Raw genomic sequence first — 11,257 nt, forward strand, 5'->3', positions numbered from 1 at the left:
CTCTCGCCGACAATAGTGGTAGAATTAAAGTGGCGCGCCTCTTCTAATGATTCCGCCCATTATGCCCTCATGCCAACTGAATATTAATTTACACTCGCCACGAGTACAACAGTTCTCCAAGAAAAAGCGGTAACCTTTTTATTTTCTTCTATACATAACTGGATATGCCAGTTAGGATATAGTGTAGTGTCGTACATTTGTGATATTGTCTGGCTTTCTTTTACTGCTAGGTGGAAAATATTTGGGCCTGTTTCCTAATATTACGAATGTGGAATAACACGAAGTAGATTAAACCAAACCTATCAAATTATTTGTTGATTTGGTAACTTAAGGTGTTTAAAGGAATGGGTTTCCGTATCATCAATCCTTGTGACCTGACAAAATATACCAACGAAGGTTCTTAGAAGGGGTTTGGCATATTTGAGCCTTTGCGTCCCTACTCTGCACATTGTCTCATATCCTGTATGAGACAATGTGCAGAGTTTCAAAACATTCATGTACGAATTCCTTTTATTTACGTGTGGGCTCCTCCCGTTTTCAGGCTACTGCCATAGCAACCAGGTTGGTTTGTTTGAGTTTAATCTGGTTGGTGACGTGGTAAGGTCTAGCTATCTGCGGACACTGTGTTCTTGAAAGGTCAATACGTGATCTACGTTATTAATATAGATGGTGTATTTTTCTTTCGAGAACATGTGTTTTCCTTTAATGAAAATGGCGTGGATCGTGTGTATTTTCCTTACCAGAACATAAATACCTTTCAAGAACAGTGTAAATTTCGTTCAGTACATTTAGCCAAAGTTACTGTAACAACTTCGAATACTTCAATACGCCCTGATAATATATTTCTGAAATAACGGTCGAAAACTAGTTTTAGAAGGGGATAGCCCAAGTAACACTTTCTCTCTCTCTCTCTCTCGACAAAGAAATCTAAGAAAGGTTTAAAATTTCGCTAAATGAGCAAACACTTAACTGATTACTGGGTAACCTAAATTCTGTTTTGTTTTCTTTAAACTTCCGAGAAATTCGTCGAAAATATATGCATACGGTATTTATTATTGGTGGCTGCTAGGCTAAAGTTTCATTTAAAAATTTAGGAGTGTTTCTTATTAAAGATAGTTTTTGATAAAACTCGATATAAGTACTTAAGAAATTTAATGAAAGAGATGGCTGATGGTAAGCACTTGTATGTTAAGTGGCATGCCGAACTTTGAGAGGTACAGTACATCGAATAGTCTGACAGATCAGAATTGGATAAACCTTTTTTTAGTACCGTTGAACAATATGATTTTTCATATTCTGAATTAAGTTATTATTAATAAATTGTTTTGGACGTTTTCATTTTGAAATTAAGAGCTCTTATATTTCTTAAGTGGCGTTTTAAATATGTGCATTGCGCTTTAAAAATAACGTTGATAAAATTGGAAGGTATATATTCAATTAAACCAGACCCATTCTTGCGTTCAAGAACTGTTTAGAATTATTTTTAAACACCATCATGAAGAACATAGTGTTTAAGTTTTGCTTGCAATTTGCTCCTGAACGATATTGACGTATTGAATTCAAATCGATTTGGTTCTAATTTTTTATTGAATTGAAATAACTTAGATTTTTTTATAATTTAAATATAATCAATCAATAAAAAACTTGGATTTGTTTCCAAACAGGTCGTTAGGCCTAACTTTGTAAACAAAATCCTTTAGTTATTAGTAACTTATGAGCGTAGTTATTTAGTAAAAGCAAAATTCCAAAAACTAATCCTAACCTTCAACCCTATAAGGGTCAAAAAATTAAAAAAACACCCAAGTTAAATTAAGTTTCACTAAACTTAAAATACCACATTAATTCACTGGGTAAAAACTTACTTTTTAGAAAAAATAAATTAGAAATTTCACCCTTCATTTTTCAATAATTGCATACTTAAACTAGTTATTTAGTACCGCGAGAAAAATTATTCAAATTAATTTTTAAAATTCCCGATTAGTTTCAAAACGTCAAAACACGTACGTTTATGGTTAAATATTAAAATTAATCTTCATCGATAGAGATTAGATATGCATAACAAAAACTAGTTTTCTTCGGTTGTAGAGAGAAACATTTCAAGGATAAATATGATTTTTTTTAATTAAACCGAAAATATTACAATTAAAGTTTGACGTTTTATAATTACACGTATTCGCTGCGTTTCGAGAGAAGGTAATCATGATAATTTAAATAAAAGGGGAAATAAATCAAGAATATCCCTTCTTTCAAACAATTGAATGGCCGCGTAATTTTTATTTCAGTTTTTTTCCTCCTGCATACAACTTTCTCTGAAGTATTTAGTTTTATTTGAAGGATAAGTCTTATGAAAACTATACTGATTTTTAAGTAATAAAAGATGTTAGTCGAGCTTAATTTGAACTTCAATATGACACCAATTACATCGAAATTAGTCAATAAATAGGCAATTCCAATAAATACTTGAAGAGAAACCAACGCATATGAGAGACCGCCTCTTAGGTTAAATCCCTCGCGTCTAAAAGCAACGCCAGACGGCGCCCGAGTTCACTACACACTTAAGGCTAGCCGACTCGCACTGTATGCCTCTAGCGGAGCTTCTTGGCAAGAGGTAAATAAGCCAAGATGGCTGTCTTTCCTCCTATATGTTTTTTTCTCAGCAAATAATTCATTTAATGATCAGTACTTAGAACCATGAACAATAGGGACTTGGAAATTCTAGCTTAGGTCCACCCCAGCGCCATTATGGTATGCTTTTTTACAGAATGAAAGGTATTTAAACCACTCCTCCTGGTGGAAGTTACCGTGACGTTGCATGACGTAATACTGCCAAGTCCATGCATGTAATATACAAATTAGTTCATATTGACCATTAATAAGCATCTACTATAGACAGATTTTGGCGTTTTTGGTCTCTGTTATTCAGAACTAGGAGGGCTGATACCATTTACAACAGGAGGCCAGGATAGTTGGCGAACAAAGTGCAATACCAAGTAGCCAGGCCTCCTTGGTGTAAATGGTATCAATCCTCCTAGCCTGAAAACTATGTATTCTAAAAATTGTTTATAATTTATTGGACAAGTCCTTTAACGAGACGGCCGCGGAGAGAGTTGTTATCCTAGATTCTAATTAATTTTAAACGCAAGATTGACTACGAAACTAACGAAGGTAGAATTAAGCGATAACCCATTAAGTTTTCTACCTACTATAAAGCGTGGGGGTCATATTCAGCCATCGAATCATTATCTTTTTACCCCTAAATGAGTTTCTAAAAAACTAAATTTCGTGTATTTCACTGCATATCTTCTATTCATTCACTACAATTTCTTACAAATAAATCTTGAAAAAGTTAAATGTACTTTTTCAACAAAGAATATGATGGAAATATGGCGGGAACATCCGAAGAGCTTGGGTTTTTTTTCTTTTTTACAAGCAATTAATTTAATTCTTTATATCCACCTTAAATTTTCACTACTTTTTTTAATATTTAAAGAAGAAAAAACTTTAACCTTCTCCCACCGGGTTTTTATTGGGCGTTAACCATAATTTTATTATTATTATTTTATTTTTTTTCCTATTCAAAATTGTTTCTTTTGATAGTTAAGGTTAAGGTACTTTTTACCTTTTTTTATTATTAACAAATAAAAATTATAAATGTTACTATAAGAAAAAATAACAATTTAAGTGTAAGCGTATAAGTATATAAGAAATGTTGTGGCCACAAGTGCGACGCTTCTTATTCTTTGTAATATGCTACCAAGAAGTGATATCTAGTTTATTAGGGAGAAGGTAGAAGATGCTTAAGTATTTGCGCTCCATAGTCCTAGTCCCCTTTCGAAATACAAGGGGGGACGTAAAAGGAGGCCGGGCTATTTCGCCTCTCCTCAGTCGGAAAATACGTAATTTTCGTCATTCGCGTCGCGCTGACGTGAGGTTTCGAGAACCAATGAGATGCGGGTTGTAATTTAGAGGCGGTGTTTAACTCCGGACTTACATTTGAACTAGAGATAAAGCTTGAAATGTGGCGAATTTATCCCTAATAAACTAGATATCACTTCTTGATGCTACTTCGAGAAAGATGTGACTGAACAATTTACCGCGTGTTCTTATTTAGCAGGTCCTAAACCTTAATTTTGACAATACATACAGGGTGTTACTGATAAGTCTGCCATAAATGAAGGGGGATGTTCTTAGGGCCATTTTGAGTCAAAAATGTTCAGTCACATCATCACATTTTGCTGTCCGGCCCACAAATTCAAAGTAGATCGGTCAATCGTCAAAATGATAGATTTTTAACCTCCCTTTTGTTTCTAAAACCTTTTGTTAGTTATTGTAGGATAGTTTGAGACGGAAATTGAATTCCATAGCGTGCGTTATAAGGTATTCAAGGTCCTTTTAGTAAATTTGAATTAAACAAAGTTAAATTTAATATGAATTATCGCTTTTCTAACCGGTAATAATTTTTAAACTTGTAAAATAACTTTTGAAAATATTTTATAAATATAATGGGGGAAAAGGATTAAAATTGGGTACGTTTATTTTACCACCAGGTGCGCGTAAAACTGCGCATTATTCACGGATGATTTCTATTATCATTTCATAATAAAACCCAAAAACGGGCCTTCGATTCGTTTTACATTCCGTGCGCCACTTTTTACAAAAATCATATTTTATATAAAAGTTTTTTCATATTTTTCTTTTTATATTAAAAAAGTCCAACCTATAGCTTTAAATCGCCCTTGGCCTAATTCCATCAGAGTCCCGATCTCCCCGAAGACATTTTTTTTTTTGTTAAACTATAGTCACGGGCCTCACGTCATCACGTGTTAACGCGCCTTAGCCCTTAACACGGTCACAGCCGGAAATCTGCCGACACTATTCGTTAATTTGTTTGTTTAAAAAAAGAAGTAACGTTTTCTCTTACAATTTTTCATAACATTCAAACATCACGTTTCCTTTTGAACACGCGGTGCGAAATTGTGACAGATGAAATTGTCTTTAGTGATATTATTATAATATAAAACGTGTCCTTAATTCTCCTACGTATTTCTTATATGGTCCTTTTTAACTTGTTTCGAGGTGTTAAAAGGCTCCAACTTAGGTGTAGGTTGTTTACAAATATGGTAAAACTTAGCGAAAAGAATGGCGTAGAAAACTATTATCCAATTGTCATTTCTCATGGAAGACTTAAACTACCTAAGGGTGTTGAGTGTACATAGTTTTCAGATTCATGCGATTTGCACGACACTAAACCAATGGCGGCACAGTAGTCCTCGTTTTTAAGATTTAATTAAATACTAATTATTTTGTATTAAGAGATATTCAGAAAAACACCGTTCTTTAAGTTATAACCAAGGATAGATTTTATTTTAGGAGTAGGAATGGAGAACAGAGTAATGTGGGTGCACGTCAAAGTCCCGGACCCCCTTCCATGGGACGGAGGGGGTATGAAAGAAGAGTCGGGTCATGGCGAAAGAGATAAAAAGCAATTGCGTATTTTTCGCCGTCCCCGTCAGCAACGTCATCAAAACGTAGTTGAAGTGAGCCAATAAGATCATTTAAAATTTCCGTTAGGTGTTGGAGGGAGGGGCTCTATACTGTGCTATGAGTCGGGCTGAAGTAAACACTAACCGTTCTCCATTCCTACTTCTAAAATTAAATCTATCCCTGGCATAATATTATGTCACCTGAACTTCTTTAATATTTTGATCCAATGTTTTTCGACGTGTGTCAACTTCAAAATATAAGAGACTAAATTTTACCATTAGTAAGGTAATAAAGACCTTAGCCTATTGTGCTTCATATTCTGTTTCACTCGTAGTTTTCTCCATTGTTAATTAACTTAACCTGTTTTAATGTAGTAGCAACACCAATATACTATAACTTTAATCAAATTTAGAGCAAATTGGGGGTGCTACTTGAATACAGAGGATGGCTTTTGACACCGGATTCGTTGTTGGTCGTAATGGATATCTCGTGAAGTACCGTTTTGATTGTCTCTCTCTTTCTTTCTTGGTCGCGTCTTTTAGATATTCCTTTTTGATATCTCTAGTCCAAACAAAGATTATCTATTGTTATACAAGGGTAACTAGTTTTAAACGAACTACGCGTTACTAGATACGTTTCCTGTATCTAGGGTAATTTAATCTAAGTCTATATGATTTTAAATTTAATAATATTAAGCCTACTTTATTTAAACGTTGCTTTAAAATCCGGGTCGGTCACTATAGCCACGGACTCGAAGTATATAGTTTAATTTATGTAATCTTGACCCCTTGAAAAGTAGGCTTAGGTATTGTATTCAAACAGGAACCAGTATGGTCTAGAATATGACTTCTTCATTCAGGTGTAAACATTGAATGGCATCAAGTTCAAAATTTAAACCTATTTTTTGATAAATATGTCAGACTAAATAATAAGGCTTGGAAATTTTGTGGCAGTGTTTTTGAAAAATGTTAAGTTCAAAATTACAATAAATTTTTGGATATACAGGGTGTTTCTGATAAGTTTGCCATAAATTAAGGGGATGTTATTTGGGAAAATGTTGAAAATGTAATTTCTATGACATTTTGTCGTCCGTGTCACTTTTTTGAGTGTTTTAGGGATGACCCCTTAATTAAATTAGAAATGATTGTCTTTCAGTTTTTTAATGAAATTTAAGGTGTCATCCTTAAAATACTTCAATAATAACTCGAAAACAGTGGCCCTGACGTCAAAATATCATAGAAATTACATTTTCGACTCAAAATCTCTCAAAGAACATCCCCCTTAATTTATGTCAGACTTATCAGAAACACCCTGTATAATTTGGCTTATGGAATGCATTGAAATTGCCTCAAATCTTCAGCTAATTTCAATTATTAAATTAATAATACCGTTCAATAAGTCAAACCAATTAGTCTTAGCAAATACGTGGTTCCGGGAAGCTTTTAATAATGAGTTAATTCCGATTTAATTTAAATTAAAATCCCGTTATAAATAACGATTATTGACAGTTCAATAAATAAATAAAAAATACTATATACAAATGTACAAAACTTGTATGTACAGTAACCTACAAATTACTCTTTTGATTTCTAGTCAATTTTGCCCACTCCAATTTAATCTAAAATTAACTTTTTTCATTCTAAAAGACACTAACCCTCATTTTTTTCTGTTCAATGTTTACGCCATTCTAAGCGAATTTCCTCCCATACTGAAATTTACCAAAAAATTTATTTATTATATAAAACAACCTTTTTTAAAGTTCAAGTTTTTCTCGCTTCTTTATAATTTCCTTTAATACAAAAGAGCTTTATAGGTTTTATAAAAAATTGTATATTTTTAAACCAATTTCTTAAGTTGTTGATCGCTTCAGTGACTTGGTTAAATCATTCGAACTTTTAAAACGTATTACAAATACGTCGTTGGTTAAAAAAACCAATAGGGGAAAAAACTCGACGGTCGGAAAAGAATACCAATACTAACCCATAAAACACGTAACAACGATCACTTAAAAACTCTATAAATAGTTAATATAATTTAAGTGATATAGGTATAGGAACAATTTATGGAAAATTTCAGGAAACTTGCGAGCAACTAGAGTTTATTTGTACCTTTCATGAATAGTAAACTGAAAAAGAGTGTGCGTTAGTTAGTTTCAGGAATTATTGTGCCCTTATAAATCCTAGGTTAATTTCTATGTGGGTTTTGTGGGCCGGGCTTGAGAACTTACTATCCGTCACAAGTCAAAATTCTGACTCTCTCTGTGTTTCTTTGGTTGTTAGCAAGGAGAGGTAATAGACAAGCGCAAGGTGTAACAGGCAACGGGATAGATTATTTGCTAAGAAAAATTTGTCATATATAATGATTAGTCTAGCTCTTCCCACAAAATTCGCAGTCCTAGATACGTCGAGAAAATGCATTGCTACACAATGATTCCTGTTAGCTGTATGTGTTCTTGTTGTAACAAGTGTGTAATTTAAGTAAAAGTACTGATTGACTGATAATCAACGCCTAGCTCAAACAGCTTTATCTGTTAAGTAGTAGAATAGAAACGCCTAATGAAAGGGTTTCTCCAATCGGCGGCCATCTTCAAAAATGGTGGCCTAGAATGTAAACAATCCTCAATATTTTAATAACGTTGATTGCGCGTTTCAACCGATTTCACTAATAGTTAAAAGACTGGTTCGTACGTAGCATCCTAAGCCTTTTGGGGTTAAACTTTTAAAATGTCGGCTGCTAGTAGACACAGTGAATTAAAACAACATGTACACTGTTAATTCAACACTCTTAAATGTAATAATATCAATTCTTTGAGTTAATTTTTCTTTTAAAAAACACAAGAAATTGACACGTCTCGTTACCTTTCTCTGAATTTTTTTTTGGAGAAAAGTCCTTTTTTTGCTAACCTTAGAAATAAAAAGCTGCTAAGTGTTTCCGGTTGAATGTATTTGTACTTCCGTTCCGGGCCGTCGATCTAGCGTAAGTTTCTTGTGGCTTTGGGGTGAAGTGGACGTGGTGGTCACGCTACCAACCAGACCCCTCGACGAGGACAACACCTTCACCTTCATATTATTCGGTTTGTGAAAAGCATCAGTCCGAGACACAAGCTTTAATTTTTTTTCACTTCACGTGTTAATTTTAAAGGGCACGTGAAACTGAATTACTTTTCGTGAAACGTGACCTAACAATTATGAGCATTTTAAATAGACCGTTTTCAAATGTCGTTTGTAAAATAGTCTAATTTTTGATCCAAAGATGTCTTCAACAATACGGACCAAATTTGGTACAGGACTGGCAACTTTGAAGTCCTATATAGCGTCTTTGGATCTACATACCGGATGTTAAGCCTTGACCCTAAATCAAGCAGACGATAATACGTCACCTGGCTATTTGAAAAACAGTCTTATGTTTGATCCAAGCACGTTAGATACGTCTTCAACAGTAAGGGCTTTGGTGCAGGACTGTTAACTTGAAGCCCTATCTAGCGTCTTTGGATCTGCATACCGGATGTTAAGCCTTGACCCTATATCAAGTAGACTATACTACATCACCAGACCATTTGAAAAGAGGATATTGATGTGCAACAAAAGAAATTTGTGTATGTCAATTAGTGTTTAATGAGCCCAATGAATGAAAAAATTATATAGCCTTTGAGTGACTTGGTTTGACCCCAAAAACCAACTGTTTTAATGAGATTGTTAAGGCGCAGGTTTTGACCAATACTTTATCTAACTCTAGTTCATTTCGTAATAGATTTTTTTCTTTTTGCTGAATTCACGCTAACCATAAGAAAGTTAGAATGAATTTTATTTTGTAAAAAAGAAAATGTAATCATATTTTGAGGGAACAATTAAATATTAAGGTTAGTTAGTCGTTACCTTGAAAGGAAACAGTTAGGGGACAGAATATCTGTTTTGTTCTTTCAGCTTATTAGAAAGGTTCGTGGGTAGATGGTGATTAAAATATAATAATAAAAAAGGGAAACTTGTCGATAAACACAATCAAGATAGCTATTAATTATATTTTAATGATTTCGTTGAAATTGGAAATCGACCCGAAAACGAATACGTAATTAAGTTTTACTCTTTCTTTTTCTTTTTCTTTTTCATTTTTGTATTTTTTCATTTCAAGAACATCTTATCGATGTTAACGACTTTTTTCGACGCCTGATTTTGAAGGAATTCCACTAATTGCTACCCTTGGAATTTTGTAAATTTTTAATTTTTAGAGTCAAGTTGTTTTTTCGAATTAATTACAAGACTTTACATACTTGTTTCTCGTGTTAATTACCTACGAATAAATTTAATAAATTAAAACTAAAAAAAAACTCTAACAACTTTGTAAATAATAACAATCGGTGTAGTATATAGCTATGGTGTGTTTTGAAAGATCTGTGAGATATTATGGGACGTGTTCTTTGGGCGGCTTTTAGTTAAAAGTGTTGTATGACATGTTGATCTAAGGGCCACCTTAGGGCAAAATGTCATGGAACATTTTCGACTCAAAATTTTTTAACCTTTCAGAAGCATCCTGTATTGATGTTTCAAAAAATGATAGAAATTAATTCAAATAATGATGTACAATGTTATTGTTTTAATGATTTTAATGTTATTTTGTTTTAGTAGGTTTTATCCCCCATTAAGAGATTCAAACGGCGCTAACAACATCGTTATTAACGAATGATAACGCATTACATCATTATTTGAAACAATTTCTATCTTTATTCTTTGTTTCAAATACAATACAGGGTGTTTCTGATTCTGAATAATTTTATATAAATCTCCAGTTTTTCATGAGTTGACTTGTTAAGCCTAGTTAACTCGCTTGTTTTAGCGTTTTAATTATATCTTAAATACCTTTTCTATTTACTCAATTCAAGTATAATTAATTCTAATTATCCATTCTTGAATAAATCGTGATTTTTAATTTTTAAATTTACCTAAAACTCAAATAGTTTGCTGTTAAATAACATAATTTAATTTCTTTCCTTACTTTTGAAAAGAAAATTGTACATACATAATATGTTATTTAAACTTATGAAGACGACCTAATTACATGTTCCTAAAAGCAAACTTAAATAAACGCGTGAACTTTGCGTGGATTTAAAGTTTCTTAAATCTCTTATTTAGTTAAGGTTCAACTAAGTACTGGCGTCTCGATTAGCCACAGTCCTGGTTGATCCAATAGACCTTTTCGGCGTAAAATGTGGGGTAGACAACCCTCACTTTTGGGACATACAAGTTAAAGGGGTAGGCAACCCTCGGTATCCAGACATACAAGGGGGTTGATACATTGCCTTCTTCGCGCACTCTCATAATAGGAAAAGACTACAGCGCAGGCGCGAAAAGCGAGATGGAGGGCAGAGTTTCACCCCCGTTTCTTTCCCCCTTAGTTACATCGAAATGGTCTATGGTCTCGTCAGTCACTTGGCTCACTTTAGCGTGACATCAGGGCGAGTTAATATTTCTCTAAAATTTCAAAAGATATCTTTAAAAGGGAAACTTTTTGTTGATCACGTAAAGAGAAGGAATGGTTAAAAGGTCATCTGAAAACGAGCATTATTATTATTCGTTTTCGACTTATATCTTGAATAGAAAAGACAGTTTTTTTTTGGCGTAAAGGATGAGTTGTATTACCGCGTCGGCGCAAGGCCAATCGTTACGCGTGATTTCCCAGCAGACTCATTACGCCTATAGTAAGTAGTTTTGGTTTGTACAATATATTTCAAATCGCAGCGTGTGGCGCTATTTTTTCTTATTATTATTTTTTTATTGTT

General features: G+C 33.5%; 1 protein-coding gene across 1 annotated transcript in view; it reads left to right on the forward strand.

Moving 5' to 3' along the window:
- The window catches only part of LOC149610373 (uncharacterized), a 55,292-nt gene that overhangs the window by 34,319 nt on the left and 9,716 nt on the right, over positions 1-11,257 (forward strand). The window lies entirely within an intron of this gene.

This window comes from Phalangium opilio, unplaced genomic scaffold, assembly GCF_054372755.1.
Source record: "Phalangium opilio isolate 3A_F unplaced genomic scaffold, DU_Popi_V2 ptg000329l_1, whole genome shotgun sequence".
NCBI classification, from domain to species: domain Eukaryota; kingdom Metazoa; phylum Arthropoda; class Arachnida; order Opiliones; family Phalangiidae; genus Phalangium; species Phalangium opilio.